This window comes from Pleurodeles waltl, chromosome 2_2, assembly GCF_031143425.1.
Source record: "Pleurodeles waltl isolate 20211129_DDA chromosome 2_2, aPleWal1.hap1.20221129, whole genome shotgun sequence".
NCBI classification, from domain to species: Eukaryota; Metazoa; Chordata; class Amphibia; order Caudata; family Salamandridae; genus Pleurodeles; species Pleurodeles waltl.
The window spans coordinates 503,244,100-503,267,286 of NC_090439.1; the positions used below are offsets into that span (position 1 = coordinate 503,244,100).

The following is a 23,187-nucleotide window of genomic DNA, read 5'->3' on the forward strand; positions in this document are numbered from 1 at the left end:
TCTTCCTACTCCCAAAACTGGACACGCCACTAAGGCCAATCCTGGACCTTTGCTTCTTAAAAAAGTTCTTAAAGGCACAAAGTTCAAAATGACTACATTACAAGAGGTCATCCTGCAAGTGCGAGACAGGGGCTATTACAGCCATAGACCTAAAGGATGCTGATCTACACACATTCCCATGAAACACAAAATGTTCCTAGAGTTCATAGTCAACAAGACACACTACCAATTCAGAGTGCGCTTATTCAGGCTAAAACCAGCACCCACAGTGTTCACAGAATTCGTAGGAGCAGTGGTGGCTCACAGGAAATACATGCCTTCCTGTACCTAGCTAATCAATTGAAGCTCATACACACAGTGTGAAAATGACACAAGAACATTCCTGGACACTCTACAGACTACGTTCCACAATCAGCCTTCAAAAATCCTCCACAAAGCCGAAGAGAGAAAAGATCTTAGGAACAAAAATCAACAGTGATGACAAGAGCATTCCTTTCCCTCAAGAGGATTTAGGCAGTCACAGACCAAACTCGTTGCTACTGCAAGGGTCAGTCTTTGACAGTGAGAACTGTAGGGAAAATGATGGGCATGATGGCCTCATGCATTCCACTGATCCCACATGCAAGGCTACTCATCAGACCACTACAAGAGTGGAACCAAAACCAAATGTTTACGGGCGATGGTGAGTTGGGAAGATCTAGTGGGAGTACAGGAAGACATGACATGATCGAAGACGTGCAACATAACTGTAGGCAGGACCTTCATAAAAGCAACTCCAACAGTGACCATCACCACATGGTCTTGGTAGTGCACATGGGAAATCTAAGAGTCGTAGGAATATGGAGAGTGGAAGAAGTGATCCAGCACATCAGTGTCCTGGAGCTAAAGACAGTGTTCTTGGCCCTAAAGGTCTTTCAGGCACAGTTGACGGGAAATACAGTGCAAATTCAGACGGACAACACAACCACAACGTGTCTGAACAAACCAGGAGGGACAATATATGTTCTATTAATAGTAGCCCAAGATCTCTGGAGATGGGCCATTCAGAAAGGAACAGAGCTGATAATATAACAATTCAATAGACTTGAATACAATACACGCCTGAAAACGGGAAAGCAGACCGACGAAGCAAACGCGCATCTGTATCGCATGAATAGGAACTAAACGACAAAGGGCTCTAAGAGTTCTTCATGCAGTGGGGCACCTTTGAAGTCTACTTAATAACAGCCCTAGAAAATGTGAAACAGAGTTTTCGCATCGAGGCACGTGAACCACCTCTCCCAAGGTAACACCCTGTTGACAGATTGGTAAGAGAAATTTGCATATGCTTTTCCACAGATTCCCCTCATACCTTTAGTGATGAGCGCGAGTAAAACATCTCAGATGACAATGAGAAAAAGAGGACTAACAAGACATTTATGGGCCCAACCACTAGATGGTGGAACAATGTACAGCATATGAATCGAGAAAATTCTTCAAGCTGCAAAACAACTTCTACCATAGTAACCATTTTGTTGTTCAGAAGTGGAGCCCAACCACTAGATGGTGGAACAATGTACAGCATATGAATCGAGAAAATTCTTCAAGCTGCAAAACAACTTCTACCATAGTAACCATTTTGTTGTTCAGAAGTGGAGCCACTACCACCGCCTATGGCATTTGGACCCAATAGTCATTGATGTTTTGATGAGGTCTTTGGTTTCCAGTTCAATGTTTTAGAAATGTTTATGTACTTGTTGCGGGATATATCTCCACTGACTAATGTGGTGGTTTTTTTTTTCAGCGCTTAGCACAATCCATAAGTAAATATAGTAGGTATGAGTTTAAAAATGGAAAGGGAGGCATTGACGTGGGTGGCTACATTTGTGTGACTTCATTCGATTATTTGTCGTCTTGAATTTGACTTATAGGATGTTGATTATTTCAGTGTGAAATCTTTTTCTTTCACTTTACAGGCTGCTGCTTGTTAGCAGGTTTTCTCCCTTGTTTGGTGTCTGTAGGCCCTTATTTTTAATGGGGTGTTTTGTTCTGTGGAACCTCTGTGTGCAATAGTGTGGTTGATCTTCACTTTTTTATGCTTTTACCACAGTTTCTTACTTAGGAATTTGTTCTTTCACTGTTGCAGGATTTGGAAATAGCAGGCCCCCATTATTATTCTAGATGAGTATAGTTTTGCTTCCTCTGGCATCATAGGTCACGTTATCAAGATTAGTGGATTTTTGGGTGTGATGCCAAATGCTATAATTTTTGTGTGTGTGTGCATATTTAGGTGTGTATATATTACCTTGTGGCGGTCGCCACTAGGTAGTTTTAGTTAGGACCTAGATTCTTTCGAAAAAGCGGGTTTTTTTCCTAATACTTTTGGCGCCGTTTGATGAATCTTCGCAAAATTTTCAAAACTTATACTTTTCTAAGTTCAGCCTCTGTTTTGAAAGTTTTGGGGTGATCTGTCAAGCGGGGCTGAGAGAAGGCGGGGGAGTCCTAAAACGTGTTTTCTCTATTAATTTTTCCATAGGACCTTTAGACGCGCCTACAGCCCGAACCACTGAACGGAATTACACCAAATTTGACACAAAGCTAGATTCTGTTCTGCAGGAAACACTTTTTGTGAGTTGGTGCGAATCTGTTCAGTAGTTTCAGAGAAATATACAGCCAAAAAAATCTAGATATACAGGGACGTGAATCCTCCGCAGGTCCAATTGTCCCTGTGCTGATATCTGATTGGCAGGTAACACTTCAGCAAGGAAGTGTTGACAGCCATCTTGGGACTTGGCTTCAGCCGAGTCCCAGAAAAAATAAAAAAGAAAAGGGGCAGGGGAGAGTCACCCATGACGCCTTAGCCCTGGTGCTGGGGTCCCTGAGGGACGCCACCAGGGCTAAAAAAGCATTTTTGTTAAAAAAACAAAATAAAAAAATACCAAACTGAAAAATCTGAAATAATTATAAATAAATAGGGTCCGCAGGGGAGCCCTAGAGGACTCCCATGCGGTCCCAGGTACTCAGTAAAGGGCTAAAAAAAAAAAAAAAAATGGAAAAAAACAAAACCTATAGCGACCTTCACACTGAGCATTGGGGGTTCGAGTCCAACTGGACTCAATTTTGTTTTTATTAAAAAAAAAAAAAAAAGAATTCCAGCTGGACTGAGACACACCTGCACCCAACTCAGACCCACTGAGACACTCCTGTACCTACTGACGAACCCAGTCAGATCCTCATGCACTCACAGCCCCAGTCAGATCCTCACTCACCCACCCACAGACACACTCAGACAGTTACGCATGTACTCGCACACCCACTCAGACTCGGTGATACCCTCATGCACCGACTCGCAGACCTGCACACACACTGACGCGCCCACTAAAACACTGATGTACACACACTCTCACACACACAGATCATCTGACAGCCACTCTCACCCCCAGATACACCCGCTCACCTATTCTCACATCCAGAGAGGTCTCGGACAACTTCTGCCGTGTACGGCCAAAGGGCAATGTGCAGCATGGTGTTGGGTGGTTAGGGAGGTTGGCTTCAGGGTCTGGCTGCAGGCGCAGCAGTGGTAGGATTAACTCCGCTGCACATGGGTGACGGCCATGTGTAAGGTTGGTGGTTATGGGGGGATGGCCACAGGGCATGGCCGCAGGCACGGTGGTGTTGGATTAACGTAGAGTAATTGTAAGGAAATGCCTCCTTGGCATGGTTGCCCCCTGACTTTTTGCCTTTGCTGATGCTATGTTTACAATTGAAAGTGTGCTGAGGCCTGCTAACCAGGCCCCAGCACCAGTGTTCTTTCCCTAACCTGTACTTTTGTATCCACAATTGGCAGACCCTGGCATCCAGATAAGTCCCTTGTAACTGGTACTTCTAGTACCAAGGGCCCTGATGCCAAGGAAGGTCTCTAAGGGCTGCAGCATGTCTTATGCCACCCTGGAGACCTCTCACTCAGCACAGACACACTGCTTACCAGCTTGTGTGTGCTAGTGAGGACAAAACGAGTAAGTCGACATGGCACTCCCCTCAGGGTGCCATGCCAGCCTCTCACTGCCTATGCAGTATAGGTAAGACACCCCTCTAGCAGGCCTTACAGCCCTAAGGCAGGGTGCACTATACCATAGGTGAGGGTACCAGTGCATGAGCATGGTACCCCTACAGTGTCTAAGCAAAACCTTAGACATTGTAAGTGCAGGGTAGCCATAAGAGTATATGGTCTGGGAGTCTGTCAAACACGAACTCCACAGCACCATAATGGCTACACTGAAAACTGGGAAGTTTGGTATCAAACTTCTCAGCACAATAAATGCACACTGATGCCAGTGTACATTTTATTGTAAAATACACCACAGAGGGCACCTTAGAGGTGCCCCCTGAAACTTAACCGACTATCTGTGTAGGCTGACTAGTTTTAGCAGCCTGCCACAAACCGAGACATGTTGCTGGCCCCATGGGGAGAGTGCCTTTGTCACTCTGAGGCCAGTAACAAAGCCTGCACTGGGTGGAGATGCTAACACCTCTCCCAGGCAGGAATTGTCACACCTGGCGGTGAGCCTCAAAGGCTCACCTCCTTTGTGACAACCCAGCAGGACACTCCAGCTAGTGGAGTTGCCCGCCCCCTCCGGCCAGGCCCCACTTTTTGGCGGCAAGGCCGGAGAAAATAATGAGAATAACAAGGAGGAGTCACTGGCCAGTCAGGACAGCCCCTAAGGTGTCCTGAGCTGAGGTGACTCTAACTTTTAGAAATCCTCCATCTTGCAGATGGAGGATTCCCCCAATAGGGTTAGGATTGTGACCCCCTCCCCTTGGGAGGAGGCACAAAGAGGGTGTACCCACCCTCAGGGCTAGTAGCCATTGGCTACTAACCCCCCAGACCTAAACACGCCCTTAAATTTAGTATTTAAGGGCTACCCTGAACCCTAGAAAATTAGATTCCTGCAACTACAAGAAGAAGGACTGCCCAGCTGAAAACCCCTGCAGCGGAAGACCAGAAGACGACAACTGCCTTGGCTCCAGAAACTCACCGGCCTGTCTCCTGCCTTCCAAAGATCCTGCTCCAGCGACGCCTTCCAAAGGGACCAGCGACCTCGACATCCTCTGAGGACTGCCCCTGCTTCGAAAAGACAAGAAACTCCCGAGGACAGCGGACCTGCTCCAAGAAAAGCTGCAACTTTGTTTCCAGCAGCTTTAAAAAGAACCCTGCAAGCTCCCCGCAAGAAGCGTGAGACTTGCAACACTGCCCCCGGCGACCCCGACTCGGCTGGTGGCGATCCAACACCTCAGGAGGGACCCCAGGACTACTCTGATACTGTGAGTACCAAAACCTGTCCCCCCTGAGCCCCCACAGCGCCGCCTGCAGAGGGAATCCCGAGGCTTCCCCTGACCGCGACTCTTTGAAACCTAAAGTCCCGACGCCTGGGAGAGACCCTGCACCCGCAGCCCCCAGGACCTGAAGGACCGGACTTTCACTGGAGAAGTGACCCCCAGGAGTCCCTCTCCCTTGCCCAAGTGGAGGTTTCCCCGAGGAATCCCCCCCTTGCCTGCCTGCAGCGCTGAAGAGATCCCGAGATCTCTCATAGACTAACATTGCGAACCCGACGCCTGTTCCTACACTGCACCCGGCCGCCCCCGCGCTGCTGAGGGTGAAATTTCTGTGTGGACTTGTGTCCCCCCCGGTGCCCTACAAAACCCCCCTGGTCTGCCCTCCGAAGACGCGGGTACTTACCTGCAAGCAGACCGGAACCGGGGCACCCCCTTCTCTCCATTCTAGCCTATGTGTTTTGGGCACCACTTTGAACTCTGCACCTGACCGGCCCTGAGCTGCTGGTGTGGTGACTTTGGGGTTGCTCTGAACCCCCAACGGTGGGCTACCTAGGACCAAGAACTAAGCCCTGTAAGTGTCTTACTTACCTGGTTAACCTAACAAATACTTACCTCCCCTAGGAACTGTGAAAATTGCACTAAGTGTCCACTTTTAAAACAGCTATTTGTGAATAACTTGAAAAGTATACATGCAATTTTGATGATTTGAAGTTCCTAAAGTACTTACCTGCAATACCTTTCGAATGAGATATTACATGTAGAATTTGAACCTGTGGTTCTTAAAATAAACTAAGAAAAGATATTTTTCTATATAAAAACCTATTGGCTGGATTTGTCTCTGAGTGTGTGTACCTCATTTATTGTCTATGTGTATGTACAACAAATGCTTAACACTACTCCTTGGATAAGCCTACTGCTCGACCACACTACCACAAAATAGAGCATTAGTATTATCTCTTTTTGCCACTATCTTACCTCTAAGGGGAACCCTTGGACTCTGTGCATGCTATTCCTTACTTTGAAATAGCACATACAGAGCCAACTTCCTACATTGGTGGATCAGCGGTGGGGTACAAGACTTTGCATTTGCTGGACTACTCAGCCAATACCTGATCACACGACAAATTCCAAAATTGTCATTAGAAATTGATGTTTGCAATTTGAAAAGTTTTCTAAATTCTTAAAAGACCTGCTAGGGCCTTGTGTTAGATCCTGTTTAGCATTTCTTTTAGAGTTTAAAAGTTTGTTAAAAGTTTGAATTAGATTCTAGAACCAGTTTTAGTTTCTTAAAAAGTATTCCAACTTTTAGAAGCATAATGTCTAGCACAGATGTGAATGTGGTGGAACTCGACACCACACCTTACCTCCATCTACAGATGAGAGAGCTAAGGTCACTCTGTAAACTAAAGAAAATAGCAATGGGCCCCAAACCTACCAAAGTACAGCTCCAGGAGCTTTTGGCAGAGTTTGAAAAGGCCAACCCCTCTGAGGATGGCAACTCAGAGGATGAAGATAGTGACTTGGAGGGAAATTCCCCCCCTCCAGTCCTACTTAGGGAGAGCAGGGCTTCTCAAGCCCTGACTCCACAAATAATAGTCAGAGATGCTGGTTCCCTCACAGGAGGGACCAACAACTCTGAAATCACTGAGGATAACTCCAGTGAAGAGGACATCCAGTTAGCCAGGATGGCCAAAAGATTGGCTTTGGAAAGACAGATCCTAGCCATAGAGAGGGAAAGACAAGAGATGGGCCTAGGACCCATCAATGGTGGCAGCAACATAAATAGGGTCAGAGATTCTCCTGACATGTTGAAAATCCCCAAAGGGATTGTAACTAAATATGAAGATGGTGATGACATCACCAAATGGTTCACAGCTTTTGAGAGGGCTTGTGTAACCAGAAAAGTGAACAGATCTCACTGGGGTGCTCTCCTTTGGGAAATGTTCACAGGAAAGTGTAGGGATAGACTCCTCACACTCTCTGGACAAGATGCAGAATCTTATGACCTCATGAAGGGTACCCTGATTGAGGGCTTTGGATTCTCCACTGAGGAGTACAGGATTAGGTTCAGGGGGGCTCAAAAATCCTCGAGCCAGACCTGGGTTGACTTTGTTGACTACTCAGTGAAAACACTAGATGGTTGGATTCAAGGCAGTGGTGTAAGTAATTATGATGGGCTGTACAATTTATTTGTGAAAGAACACCTGTTAAGTAATTGTTTCAATGATAAACTGCATCAGCATCTGGTAGACCTAGGACCAATTTCTCCCCAAGAATTGGGAAAGAAGGCGGACCATTGGGTCAAGACAAGGGTGTCCAAGACTTCAACAGGGGGTGACCAAAAGAAAGGGGTCACAAAGACTCCCCAGCAGAAGGGTGATGAGACAACCAAAACTAAAAATAGTAAAGAGTCTTCTACAGGCCCCCAAAAACCTGCACAGGAGGGTGGGCCCAGAGCCTCTTCACAAAACAATGGGTACAAGGGTAAAAACTTTGATCCCAAAAAGGCCTGGTGTCATAGCTGTAAACAGCATGGACACCAAACTGGAGACAAGGCCTGTCCCAAGAAAGGTTCCACTCCAAACTCCCATCCAGGTAACACTGGTATGGCTAGTCTCCAAGTGGGATCAACAGTGTGCCCCGAGCAAATCAGGGTTCACACTGAAGCTACTCTAGTTTCTGAGGGTGGGGTGGATTTAGCCACACTAGCTGTCTGGCCGCCTAACATGCAAAAATACAGACAGCAACTCTTAATTAATGGGACTAGAATAGAGGGCCTGAGGGATACAGGTGCCAGTGTCACCATGGTGACAGAGAAACTGGTTTCCCCTGGCCAATACCTGACTGGAAAAACTTACACAGTCACCAACGCTGACAATCAGAGAAAAGTACATCCCATGGCAATGGTTACTTTAGAATGGGGAGGGGTCAATGGCCTGAAACAGGTGGTGGTCTCCTCAAATATCCCAGTGGACTGTCTGCTTGGAAATGACCTGGAGTCCTCAGCATGGGCTGAGGTAGAGCTAAAAACCCATGCAGCAATGCTGGGTATCCCTGAACTGGTGTGTGTGAAAACAAGAGCACAATGCAAGGCACAGGGTGAAAAAGTAGAGCTGGAGTCTGGAAAAATGGCCCAGCCTACCAAGAGAACAGGAAAGTCAGTTGGGAAACCAACTGCAACACAGCAAAAGAAAGGGAACCTCTCTTCTCAGGAAGAAGTTCTGCCCTCTGAGGGAACTGAGCCTTTGGAGCTTGAACCTTATCAGGTTGAGCTCTTAGGCCCAGGGGGACCCTCAAGGGAAGAGCTGTGTAAGGGACAAGAAACCTGTCCCTCTCTTGAAGGCCTTAGGCAGCAAGCTGCTGAAGAGTCCAAAGGCAAGAAAAATGGAACACATAGGGTCTATTGGGAAGATGGGCTCCTGTACACTGAGGCCAGAGACCCCAAACCTGGTGCCACTAGGAGAGTGGTAGTGCCTCAGCTGTTCAGAGAGTTCATCCTAACATTGGCCCATGACATTCCCCTTGCTGGACATTTGGGACAAACCAAGACGTGGGAGAGGTTAGTCAACCACTTCTACTGGCCCAATATGTCCAGCATGGTTAAGGAGTTTTGCCTCTCCTGCCCCACCTGTCAAGCCAGTGGTAAGACAGGTGGGCATCCAAAGGCCCCCCTCATTCCACTTCCAGTGGTGGGGGTGCCCTTTGAAAGAGTGGGTGTGGACATAGTTGGTCCACTGGAACCTCCCACAGCCTCAGGAAATATGTATATCCTGGTAGTAGTGGATCATGCTACCAGGTATCCTGAAGCTATTCCCCTTAGGTCAACTACTGCCCCTGCAGTAGCCAAGGCCCTCATTGGTATCTTTACCAGAGTGGGTTTCCCTAAGGAGGTGGTGTCTGACCGAGGTACCAACTTCATGTCAGCATACCTAAAGCACATGTGGAATGAGTGTGGAGTGACTTATAAATTCACTACACCATACCATCCACAAACTAATGGCTTGGTTGAGAGATTCAACAAGACATTAAAGGGCATGATCATGGGGCTCCCAGAAAAACTCAAAAGGAGATGGGATGTCCTCCTGCCATGTCTGCTTTTCGCTTACAGGGAGGTACCACAGAAGGGAGTAGGGTTCTCACCCTTTGAACTTCTGTTTGGTCATCCTGTAAGGGGACCACTTGCCCTTGTTAAAGAAGGCTGGGAGAGACCTCTCCATGAGCCTAAACAGGACATAGTGGACTATGTACTTGGCCTTCGCTCTAGAATGGCAGAGTACATGGAAAAGGCAACCAAAAACCTTGAGGCCAGCCAACAGCTCCAGAAGTTTTGGTATGACCAAAAGGCTGCACTGGTTGAGTTCCAACCAGGGCAGAAGGTCTGGGTTCTGGAGCCTGTGGCTCCCAGGGCACTCCAGGACAAATGGAGTGGCCCTTACCCAGTACTAGAGAGGAAGAGTCAGGTCACCTACTTGGTGGACCTGGGCACAAGCAGGAGCCCCAAAAGGGTGATCCATGTAAACCGCCTTAAGCTCTTCCACGACAGGGCTGATGTCAATCTGTTGATGGTAACAGATGAGGATCAGGAGGCAGAGAGTGAACCTCTCCCTGATCTTCTGTCATCAGACCCAAAAGATGGTACAGTAGATGGAGTGATCTACTCAGACACCCTCTCTGGCCAACAGCAAGCTGATTGTAGGAGAGTCCTACAACAGTTTCCTGAACTCTTCTCCTTAACCCCTGGTCAGACACACCTGTGTACCCATGATGTGGACACAGGAGACAGCATGCCTGTCAAGAACAAAATCTTTAGACAATCTGACCATGTTAAAGAAAGCATCAAGGTGGAAGTCCACAAGATGCTGGAATTGGGAGTCATTGAGCGCTCTGACAGCCCCTGGGCTAGCCCAGTGGTCTTAGTCCCCAAACCTCACACCAAAGATGGAAAGAAAGAGATGAGGTTTTGTGTGGACTACAGAGGGCTCAATTCTGTCACCAAGACAGATGCCCATCCAATTCCAAGAGCTGATGAGCTCATTGATAAATTAGGTGCTGCCAAATTTCTAAGTACCTTTGACTTGACAGCAGGGTACTGGCAAATAAAAATGGCACCTGGAGCAAAAGAAAAGACAGCATTCTCCACACCTGATGGGCATTATCAGTTTACTGTTATGCCCTTTGGTTTAAAGAATGCCCCTGCCACCTTCCAAAGGTTGGTGAATCAAGTCCTTGCTGGCTTGGAGTCCTTTAGCACAGCTTATCTTGATGATATTGCTGTCTTTAGCTCCACCTGGCAGGATCACCTGGTCCACCTGAGGAAGGTTTTGAAGGCTCTGCAATCTGCAGGCCTCTCTATCAAGGCATCCAAATGCCAGATAGGGCAGGGAACTGTGGTTTACTTGGGACACCTTGTAGGTGGAGGCCAAGTTCAGCCACTCCAACCCAAGATCCAGACTATTCTGGACTGGGTAGCTCCAAAAACCCAGACTCAAGTCAGGGCATTCCTTGGCTTGACTGGGTATTACAGGAGGTTTGTGAAGGGATATGGATCCATTGTGACAGCCCTCACTGAACTCACCTCCAAGAAAATGCCCAAGAAAGTAAACTGGACTGTGGACTGCCAACAGGCCTTTGACACCCTGAAACAGGCAATGTGCTCAGCACCAGTTCTCAAAGCTCCAGATTATTCTAAGCAGTTCATTGTGCAGACTGATGCCTCTGAACATGGGATAGGGGCAGTTTTGTCCCAAACAAATGATGATGGCCTTGACCAGCCTGTTGCTTTCATTAGCAGGAGGTTACTCCCCAGGGAGCAGCGTTGGAGTGCCATTGAGAGGGAGGCCTTTGCTGTGGTCTGGTCCCTGAAGAAGCTGAGACCATACCTCTTTGGGACTCACTTCCTAGTTCAAACTGACCACAGACCTCTCAAATGGCTGATGCAAATGAAAGGTGAAAATCCTAAACTGTTGAGGTGGTCCATCTCCCTACAGGGAATGGACTTTATAGTGGAACACAGACCTGGGACTGCCCATGCCAATGCAGATGGCCTTTCCAGGTTCTTCCACTTAGAAAATGAAGACTCTCTTGGGAAAGGTTAGTCTCATCCTCTTTCGTTTGGGGGGGGGTTGTGTAAGGAAATGCCTCCTTGGCATGGTTGCCCCCTGACTTTTTGCCTTTGCTGATGCTATGTTTACAATTGAAAGTGTGCTGAGGCCTGCTAACCAGGCCCCAGCACCAGTGTTCTTTCCCTAACCTGTACTTTTGTATCCACAATTGGCAGACCCTGGCATCCAGATAAGTCCCTTGTAACTGGTACTTCTAGTACCAAGGGCCCTGATGCCAAGGAAGGTCTCTAAGGGCTGCAGCATGTCTTATGCCACCCTGGAGACCTCTCACTCAGCACAGACACACTGCTTACCAGCTTGTGTGTGCTAGTGAGGACAAAACGAGTAAGTCGACATGGCACTCCCCTCAGGGTGCCATGCCAGCCTCTCACTGCCTATGCAGTATAGGTAAGACACCCCTCTAGCAGGCCTTACAGCCCTAAGGCAGGGTGCACTATACCATAGGTGAGGGTACCAGTGCATGAGCATGGTACCCCTACAGTGTCTAAGCAAAACCTTAGACATTGTAAGTGCAGGGTAGCCATAAGAGTATATGGTCTGGGAGTCTGTCAAACACGAACTCCACAGCACCATAATGGCTACACTGAAAACTGGGAAGTTTGGTATCAAACTTCTCAGCACAATAAATGCACACTGATGCCAGTGTACATTTTATTGTAAAATACACCACAGAGGGCACCTTAGAGGTGCCCCCTGAAACTTAACCGACTATCTGTGTAGGCTGACTAGTTTTAGCAGCCTGCCACAAACCGAGACATGTTGCTGGCCCCATGGGGAGAGTGCCTTTGTCACTCTGAGGCCAGTAACAAAGCCTGCACTGGGTGGAGATGCTAACACCTCTCCCAGGCAGGAATTGTCACACCTGGCGGTGAGCCTCAAAGGCTCACCTCCTTTGTGACAACCCAGCAGGACACTCCAGCTAGTGGAGTTGCCCGCCCCCTCCGGCCAGGCCCCACTTTTTGGCGGCAAGGCCGGAGAAAATAATGAGAATAACAAGGAGGAGTCACTGGCCAGTCAGGACAGCCCCTAAGGTGTCCTGAGCTGAGGTGACTCTAACTTTTAGAAATCCTCCATCTTGCAGATGGAGGATTCCCCCAATAGGGTTAGGATTGTGACCCCCTCCCCTTGGGAGGAGGCACAAAGAGGGTGTACCCACCCTCAGGGCTAGTAGCCATTGGCTACTAACCCCCCAGACCTAAACACGCCCTTAAATTTAGTATTTAAGGGCTACCCTGAACCCTAGAAAATTAGATTCCTGCAACTACAAGAAGAAGGACTGCCCAGCTGAAAACCCCTGCAGCGGAAGACCAGAAGACGACAACTGCCTTGGCTCCAGAAACTCACCGGCCTGTCTCCTGCCTTCCAAAGATCCTGCTCCAGCGACGCCTTCCAAAGGGACCAGCGACCTCGACATCCTCTGAGGACTGCCCCTGCTTCGAAAAGACAAGAAACTCCCGAGGACAGCGGACCTGCTCCAAGAAAAGCTGCAACTTTGTTTCCAGCAGCTTTAAAAAGAACCCTGCAAGCTCCCCGCAAGAAGCGTGAGACTTGCAACACTGCCCCCGGCGACCCCGACTCGGCTGGTGGCGATCCAACACCTCAGGAGGGACCCCAGGACTACTCTGATACTGTGAGTACCAAAACCTGTCCCCCCTGAGCCCCCACAGCGCCGCCTGCAGAGGGAATCCCGAGGCTTCCCCTGACCGCGACTCTTTGAAACCTAAAGTCCCGACGCCTGGGAGAGACCCTGCACCCGCAGCCCCCAGGACCTGAAGGACCGGACTTTCACTGGAGAAGTGACCCCCAGGAGTCCCTCTCCCTTGCCCAAGTGGAGGTTTCCCCGAGGAATCCCCCCCTTGCCTGCCTGCAGCGCTGAAGAGATCCCGAGATCTCTCATAGACTAACATTGCGAACCCGACGCCTGTTCCTACACTGCACCCGGCTGCCCCCGCGCTGCTGAGGGTGAAATTTCTGTGTGGACTTGTGTCCCCCCCGGTGCCCTACAAAACCCCCCTGGTCTGCCCTCCGAAGACGCGGGTACTTACCTGCAAGCAGACCGGAACCGGGGCACCCCCTTCTCTCCATTCTAGCCTATGTGTTTTGGGCACCACTTTGAACTCTGCACCTGACCGGCCCTGAGCTGCTGGTGTGGTGACTTTGGGGTTGCTCTGAACCCCCAACGGTGGGCTACCTAGGACCAAGAACTAAGCCCTGTAAGTGTCTTACTTACCTGGTTAACCTAACAAATACTTACCTCCCCTAGGAACTGTGAAAATTGCACTAAGTGTCCACTTTTAAAACAGCTATTTGTGAATAACTTGAAAAGTATACATGCAATTTTGATGATTTGAAGTTCCTAAAGTACTTACCTGCAATACCTTTCGAATGAGATATTACATGTAGAATTTGAACCTGTGGTTCTTAAAATAAACTAAGAAAAGATATTTTTCTATATAAAAACCTATTGGCTGGATTTGTCTCTGAGTGTGTGTACCTCATTTATTGTCTATGTGTATGTACAACAAATGCTTAACACTACTCCTTGGATAAGCCTACTGCTCGACCACACTACCACAAAATAGAGCATTAGTATTATCTCTTTTTGCCACTATCTTACCTCTAAGGGGAACCCTTGGACTCTGTGCATGCTATTCCTTACTTTGAAATAGCACATACAGAGCCAACTTCCTACAGTAATGAAAAGTACTATACGTTAAACCATAGAAATTTACTGAAAAAAACAAAGGTTACAGGGACGTTATAGTTTGACCCACATTTTAAATGTATAAAACAGTAGAAATTAGCCAGTTCTAGTTAGAATTATCTCAAGTAACTATAACTACTATAACTTGCACCCTCGCCATGCACAGTTTTTTTGTTAAAATCAATGCAATATTAGCAGTAAAAGTTTTATCAGTGATGTTATCAAAGATGTCATGAGTGGCATAATTTGTAGGTAGTTAGTGCCTGGCAAGGGTGCGAGTTATAATTACTTTAAGGCACAAGTTATATAGTTACTTGAGATAACTAACTCTAACTGTCAAATTTCTAAGGTTTTGTACATTTAAAATGTAATCCTAACTATAACGTCCCTGTAACCTTTGGATTTTTCAGTGAATATATATTTTTTTTAATTGCTCTTAGGTGAAAAAAGTTGGATAGAATTTGTAAATCACATCAGCATGCATAACCTATATTACCTAGTCCCTAATTTGCCATTGGGGTTTATTGTTATGGAATAGTGGGGTTTATGTTTCTATTACCTCTCTTGTACTGCCTGCACCAGGGGTCCCCATGATTGTTGGCAAAGAAAATTTACGGTTGGCTTTCATTACAGGCCAGGGAGAAATTAAATGGATAAGTATTGTAATGGGGAAAAGAAGGTGGAGTAGTCGATAAGTGGTTGGGTTGTGTAATGGGTTAAACAATAGATCATAGAATGGAGTGTTAGAAGATTCTACTTTTTGGGGGATATTGGCATTAACGAAGGAAGAGGCAGTCTTTTCAGATGTTGCTGAAATTTTAGATGTCCAGGGGCTGAATAAATGAGACCTAAATGTGAATAGTACAGCGTCTTCTTTACAAAAGTGGTGATGAGGCACAAAGGAAAAGTGCTTCCAAGCAACATCTGGCCATCAGCCTCAGCTGCGCTAATTACAGAAGATATGGACCGCAGCAATTGTGTTCTTCATTAAAGATTTCTACAGTGATTTATTAAAAAGCCAAGTAACAGCGCAAATCGAAAGAAGCATGCCTTACCACAACATCCAGTGAGTGTCAGTGGCAGTGCTTTAACGCTTACAGTTAAACGATTTCAAAGATTGCATTGCGGTTCACAGTGTGTTACAACCATTCCAGTGCAATTAAACACTCACAGGATCACCAAGGTGACCTCAATTTTTTCACGTCATTACGTTACATATTGCGTGCCGCCAGTGATAATCCACAGGTCGGATTTCAACCAGCTTATGCACACAGAGTGGTGACAGAGCATTCTTTTCCAACAGCGCGCTGCATTTCAAACAAATGTTAAGGTGAGCAGTGCTTATGTTGCTTAAGCGACGCATTTGTAAAACTAGTTACCCCCGCGGTTCTGTTGTTTATATTTACAAATTGAATAAGAACACATTGCCACACAGCCCATCACTGATCAAGTGTATTACATGCTCACATTGTTAGCATTCTTAACTAGAGAAAGGGGCTGGCTTGTGTTTTTGTCTGCTTCAGAGCTTCCATCCAGAGACAGTTTCGCTCCTTAAAGTTCACAATTTTTTAATATATAATAACACCTGGTGGATTTTTTTGAGGAACTACCATCAAGTTGATTTTCTTCTTTCGTGGAAACATACTAATTTCAGTGGGAACACATGAAAATTCTATTCCCCAGTGACTCGCGCACTTTAATTATAACATTATGCAAAGGTAAAGTAAAACACTAGCGGATGACTGAAGGAGCGTTTTCATTTATTAGCACACTATTCCACCAACTGAATAAGGCATTGCAGCCAACTTAACATTATACACCAACCACTTGCGGTACAACCTACTGTAGTTTCATTATCATTTATTAACCAACTGTTTTTTTCACATTGACAGTTAGCCATGTGTGCCTTGAATTTATTAAACCCATTGACACCACAAGCATTTTTTACCAGTTGAAGGGGAATCTACAATGCGTTGGCAAGATTGGAAGCAGTATTTTTGCAGTTATGTTGACAAACTTGATGAAGAAGAATTTACACTGGAGGAAAAAGAAGAAAATACTGTTACATTGTTTTGGTCCTGAAGGGTTGAAAACATATAACCAAATTTTAAAAAAAGGTCTGACTAGAAGGAGTTGGCGATGTTTTTACGCGCGCATTAGTAGACTTGGATGCTCATTTGTCATCTGTAGTATGCGTAGCCGAGTACAGATACACATTTTTCCATGCAAGCAGGGGAAGAATGAGAATGCAGATAACAATGTCACAGCACTCAAACATTTAGCTATAATATGCAGATTTGGGGCTTTACGGGAAGAACAGATCAAATTAGAAAGCATGCTAGTAATTCCGACGTTCAGTACAAATTATGGGCAAATGGGAAGGCCCCTCTGAGTGATATTTCTTTAATGAGAAAAGCAGAATTGAATGATAGATGAGCTAAAGCTGTAGTGGAAGAATCTCAAAATGAAAGCAAACAAGTCAACATTAAGACCGCAAAGAAAAGTAATAGTAATTACTCTACTTAAACTTCAAACCATGCCACACCCAGTACAAGTAAAGGTGAGACAAATCAAAAAATGAGGAAAACAGAGAATGTTATCGGCATGATAGTGCAGTGTATTTGGCATATTACAAGAAATGTCCGGCACTCAGCCAGAAATGTGCTAGTTGTGGCATATTTGGACATTATGCAGGAGTGTGTTAGAAGAATGGGAAGGTGAAATTTATTCAGGAGGAAGATAAGTGTGAGTCAGACATTCAAGGGGAGGATTCTGATGTTAATAGTGTGCTTTGCATTGAGTATGATTGCTTAATGTTGAACATACTGTTGGGGAAATAAAACTGTGGAGATTAACAATTGACATAATATTAATAAATGTAATTGCTGATTCAGGTTCCCCATATCAACAAAAATGTCTGGAATGATTAGTTTGAAAATGTCCATACATCTAAATAGGAAAAAAACAGATGTTAGAGCTAAAACGTACACAGGTGAGAGTATTGATTTAACTGTATTCAGAAATTCAGAATTTATATTTCAAGGAAGGGAAGTTACATGTAACTTGTATTTTTCTGAGAATGTACATTGGTGCTTGGATGGTATGATCAGGGAGAATTAGGGATATTGTTGGATACCAAAAATATAGAACTGGTGTTAAAATAGAAAACAATATTGGTGAAGCTGTACTAAATGAATTTTGGAGTGTTTGTTCTGGAAGTGTAGGACTGCTAAAAGACTTCAGTCACAAAATCTAATTAAAATCATCAGCCAAGCCATGTATACACAAAGTAAGACACATTTAATTTTCTATTAGAGAAGAAGTTACTCAATTAAAAGGATTGGTCAAAAATGACTTTATTGAACAGGTGAAATCATCCGAATGGGTTTCGCCTTTGGTGGTAGCCAGAAGGTCTAATGGAAAGGTTAGATTATGTGTAGATCTTCGAGAATTAAACAAAAATACTCTTGTGGATCAATGTCCTTTACCGAGGCTAAATTAAATGTTTGCCGATACAAAGGCTGCATGTTGGTTTTAAACCTTGGACTCAAAATCTGCTTATCACCAGATACATTTGTATCTGGAATGTAGAAAACTGACAACATTTATTACTCCCATAGGATGTTTTCTATTCTTAAGAGTCCCATTTGGTTTAGCATCAGCAGCGGGCATGTTACAAAGACTCATGAGCAGTATGTTTGAGGGAATTGATAGTAATGTATTTCCAGGATGATATACTTATAATGGGTGATTCCAGAGAGGAACATGACAGCAAATAGAGACAATTCCTAAGAATTCTAGAACAAAAAGTTCTGAGAGTGGAATTTATAAAAATGTGAATTTGCCAAAGAGGAGAGAACTTATTTGGGGCACAGCATTCGTGGAAAAGGAATCAAACCTAAACAAATATTGAGTGATGCAATTCGTAATGCTCCTTCGCCTTCATGTAAAGTTGATGCTAGTGCGTTCTTGGGCTTAGTAGAGTTCTACTCTAAATTTATCCATAACTTTGCAGAAAAAATCATACTACATCAGGAAAGAACTCAAGAATAGGGTGAAATTCACATGGTCTCCTGAATGCCAAAGGGAGTTTACTGAACTAAAACATATTTGCAAGGCTCCTGCTTGAAAGGTTTTGATCCCAAGTACAAGATTTGCATTATTGCTGATGCAAGCAAAAAAGGATGAGGAGCTGTACTATCTCAATTTGAGCATGAAAAAGAATGGGTATTAGCTTTTCCCTTTCGAGCTTTATTGCCTACACAAGAGATGTATTCTGTCATAGAAAGGAAGACATTAGCTTGCATAATGTCACTCATTTCTAACAGTTTGTATAGGGCTATAATATTTTGTTAAAAACTGACCACAAACCTTTGACAAAGATTCTTACAACAACAGGTTTGCAAAGGGCTTGCCCATCATTAGCATGCATGTTTATCATATTACTTTATTTTATTTATGAAGTGCAGTACATACCTGGAGTCAGTATTAGAATAGCAAATTTTTTAAGTCTCATGTCGTTACCTGCTGATGAAAGGTGTGAAAAAATGTTGATAGTTGTGTAGCAGGTGTGTTTGTTGAAGGAATGGTGGGCAATAACATGCATGAATGGAAAGCACAAATGAATATGGTTCAATCCATGCAACAGATTATTATACATGTGAATTAGGGATGGCCAGAGAAAAACAAAATTAACAAAGTTGTGCGTGCATTCTGCGAAGTGCGGAATGAATTAAGTGTACAGAAAGGAACATTACTGAGATGTGGAAGAATTATACCACCATGTGGTTTGCGTTAAACAGTTCTACAAATTTGTCATGGAGGGCACCAGTATTTCTAAAACAAAACAGAGAATTAATAATTATTGGTGTCCAGGTCTGGATAATGAAATAGAAAGAATAATCAGAGAATGCATAGGATGCATCGAATAAGACACTCAAGTCACAACACCCACCATTGCTACCCATATCATGTTCCAATGTTCCTTGAGAAAAGATGGGTATAGACATAGTGGGTCCAATAGAGAAGGACATGGCAGAAAAGAAGTACATTATTGTAATTGTTGATAATTTTTCCAAATGGCCAGAAATTGACATAGTCGAAAAAGTAGACACGGGACGATTTATAAGAATTTTAATAAAGGTATTCTTAAAAGAAGGTTTGCATAAATGTAAAATATCAGAAAATGGATCACAATTAATTTCAGATAAGTGTAACATCTTTGTGGAAAGGAATGGTATTTCACACGAGACAACATCAGTGTATCATCCTGCAGAAAATTACCTTGTGGAGCGATTTAATAGAGTAATCAAAGGTTCCATACAGATAACCATTAGTAACAGTCAGGAATGGGAAACCGAAATTATGCAAATGTTATGGGCTTACAGGATTACTACCAGTATGAGTACAGAAAATAGTCCTTTTGTTCTGATGAGAGAGTGAGAACCTATAAGTGAGTACTTTGTATGGATACAAACTGCTAAATTAGCTAAATGGTCTCAGGAAAAGGTAAAAGAAAACAACAGGGTGTTAAAATTGTTCCAGTAAGGATAGGAGATTGGGTGAAAGTAAAGAAGGAAAAAAAAGTTCCAAAAAGGGAAAGTCAGTTTTTTTTAATCTTTAAGAGTTGAAAAATTATTATGGAACTCTGCTTTACTAAGTGATGGAACAGTTTGGAATCATAGTCGGTTAGCAAAATGCAAGTTTACGTATGAAGGAAGCAACAAATGTAAAGGAAGAAAGAACACTAAACGTAATTATGATTGAATGGATAAAGTTGACGAGTGGAAAAATGTGGAGAAAATGGATCCCGATGTAGGGAGTGGAGAAAACCAGGAAAATTAATGTGACGATAATGATACTCAACAGGATAATACAGGAAGGATTAAACAAAATGGAAGATGTAGAAGAAGAATTAGTAAACCAAAAAAAATAGGATTTTATTTGTACATAGTGTAAGTGATTGAACATGAGAACTGCCCTTGTTATTATAAATCCACTTCTCTGAATCTTTGGAGATTTGTATGTACACTTTGCATTGCATTTATAGTATGTATAGTTGACAATCATATTTATGCTTTGTATCTGTAACATATTTATATAGACATATATCTAGTTTTATTAAAATTATTTTTGAGGCGAAAGATGTGTGGTAATGATTTAAACAATAGATCATAGAATGTTCATATAGAATGGAGTGTTGACGATTCCACTGTTAGGGGGTGGTTGGCAGTAGCATAGGAACAGCGAAGGAAGAGGCAGCCTTTACAGATGTTGCTGTAATTTTACATGTTCTGGAGCTAAATAAAGAAGACTTAAATGTGAACAGTACAGTGTCTTCTTTACCGCAGTATAATGCAAACTGGTTAGTTTAAGCAGGTTGGATGACACACACATGCTGTAAATTGGATAATTCTAATTGGTTAGTTTTGGGGGGAGATGGTGGAACCACATACACAATTGCTAGCTGAATTAACAGGATGATTCTTACTTTCTTCAGAGTTCTTAATGTTCTAGACTATTATTACGTGAGTGTTAGGGAAGAGGTTTGGATTCTTTTTGCTCCCCTATACCAACAGTGCTGGTGATTCTTCCATGTTGGAGATGGGATGGTTGTTCTTCAGTCTCTGGGGGACACCACGTATCAGCCTTCTGAGAGCCTCTCTTTGCTTAGCACAAGGTTTGTTCTTCCTGGAGACATAAGTGTTACTTTTCTGTTTTATTCTCTTGGTTTCCTATGTTGGTGCAGATACTACTTCTGCAGTACCAGCAGATGTTCCCTCTCTTTATTGCGACTGGCGTTCACACTTGGCCAGTTGGTCTTGTGCTCCGTTCTTGCCTCACACACTCCAACCTAGGTCTTGCTTTTCCTTGCCAATTCCCTTTTGTTGTCTCTATTGTTAGTACCTCTCTTTAACCAAAACCACACACATTATGCAATGTTAGACTGATTTACCCAAGTGCTAATTCACCTTCCAGTCACCCCTCAGTTACTTTACAGTTATAAAACTCTGAGACCATTAGTGAAGTGTGGAAAGCTACCACATATAGAAATAACAGAAATAGGAGTATGTCACGTTTCCTGGGTCCATGGTGATTAATCGCAGTGCTCTATTGTGGATTGTTTTTCTGTATATCTTATTCTGAATTGCTCCATCTTGCAGTGAGTGGGTTGACACCCATACACCCAAATACCAACTCCCCATTTTGTGATTGCCAATTGTTTGTGTCACATCCAGGTACCATGCCCATCATGAGTCATGGCCCCTCTCTACACTTAACATTGATAATAAATCTGACATAACACAGTGCACATCTTCATATACATTATATACTATAACCTTGAGGGCTGCTTATGTTATGCAAAACAACAATTGAGGTCTCTATGTGAAGCTGCTCCCTTTTATTGAAGATATTTTCAATGCCACAAATATTTGAAAAGGGCCCACCCCAGTATTTGTTTTTTTCCAGACAGTAGTTTTTTAAATATAAGATAAACTCAGTTACTATCTATGCTGAGCTAAAAAGAAAAGGAACTGACAAAGCGTTTTGTTATTACTTATTCCGTTTTGGCGTTAACAGCTATAAAATGTGCGTGGAATGGCTAAATGCCTTCATAATGTTTAGCTCGAAGTGGATAACCTTCTAGCTAATTCTCTAATTAGAGTTTGCTGAAAAATAGTATTGATCTCTAAGTTGACGAATATTCAAATTGTAGAGTTCTTTATTAGTGAAATGGACGTTTCTCTTTGAAATAATTGTTTCTAGCCTCACTGTGTTTGTGAATTTATTTCACTGTTGAACTGCACTGCTGGACTGCACTGCAGTGCTGTAATTTCAGGTTTTCACTATACATCCACCAATTAACTAACATTTAAAGCACCTATGACGAGAGAAGCTTTAAACCCGCCCCCCCATTTTCTGATTATAAGGCAAGAAGTCCCACACTGGTCTGCAAAACGACATTGATTTTCGTAACAGTACCCTTTTGTGAACTTCTTTGTTTTAAAGTAAGGCAGATGTGGACCTCTGCGGCAGCTGCCCCAAATCACAAAGAGAGGGTGGGGGTCAGACTCGTAGGGTAGAAAATAAACCTTCAGGGACGCCGCAGCCTCGTTCGTCGCTCCTTTTTAATTTATGTGACGTCCCAGTGACTGCTGGGACACGAGCACAGGCATCCCAGCAATCCTGGCGCTGCTTGCATGCTAAACATAGCATTTAAGCAGCACCAGGATTGGTCTGACCGGCAGTGACTGCCACTCAGACACAAGCCCGGGGTGTGGAAAAATCTAAGTGTGCATGTGTGTTTGGCCGGCCTCAGACGGCTGGCCAACAACACATGCGCTTAGTGCACTACACCCCCCCCCCCCCAACACACACACACACCTCCCCATGGCCCAGCCCTGCTTCTCCCTGCACTGCTGAATCAGATGCAGATATATAAAACAATACAAAACTATTGTTTAATATTTGTCCTTCTGGTTCAGCCAGTGGGATGGCACTCCTTCTCCATAGCAAAGGAGTACCTCCAATTCAAAAAGATATTGCACTCCCTGGCTTTACTCGCGTTACCCCCTTGCTCTCTGCGCTTTCATAGTAGAATGATCTCTTGCATCATGCATTAAGAGAATCCTTGCCTACCATAAGTGTAATGAATTGTATTTGTTACATTAATCACACCTTGAAGCACTAAGGGAGAGTCTTTGGTTACATCAGGTGTAAGGAGAACTATAAAGGAGTAAGGTTATGAAAAATCAACACCTGATTATTTTTGCCGGTTGTCTATTGGAACAGTTCAAAGAACCGTTTAGAAACATTGAGGGCAAATCTTGTTTCCTAAGTGTAATCTGATATATAGAAACCTCCCAAAAAAGTGGATAACATTCGATTAGATTTATGTTTTCAGTTTTAGGAGTTTCTAATCTGGGATTTTGTTGTTTCACTGTAGTAGGTGACAATGAGATGTTCTAGGCCCGAAAAACTGTTTTTAACTTGGGACTTCTTCTGATATAGCAATGTGATGGCTACATACATGCTGATCTATACCTT

At 44.1% G+C, this 23,187-nt stretch overlaps 1 protein-coding gene across 1 annotated transcript in view; it reads left to right on the forward strand.

Annotated features, from left to right (window-relative positions):
- MIB1 (MIB E3 ubiquitin protein ligase 1) overlaps positions 1-23,187 on the forward strand; it is a 345,878-nt gene that overhangs the window by 284,377 nt on the left and 38,314 nt on the right. The gene's annotated exons all lie outside the window — the stretch shown is intronic.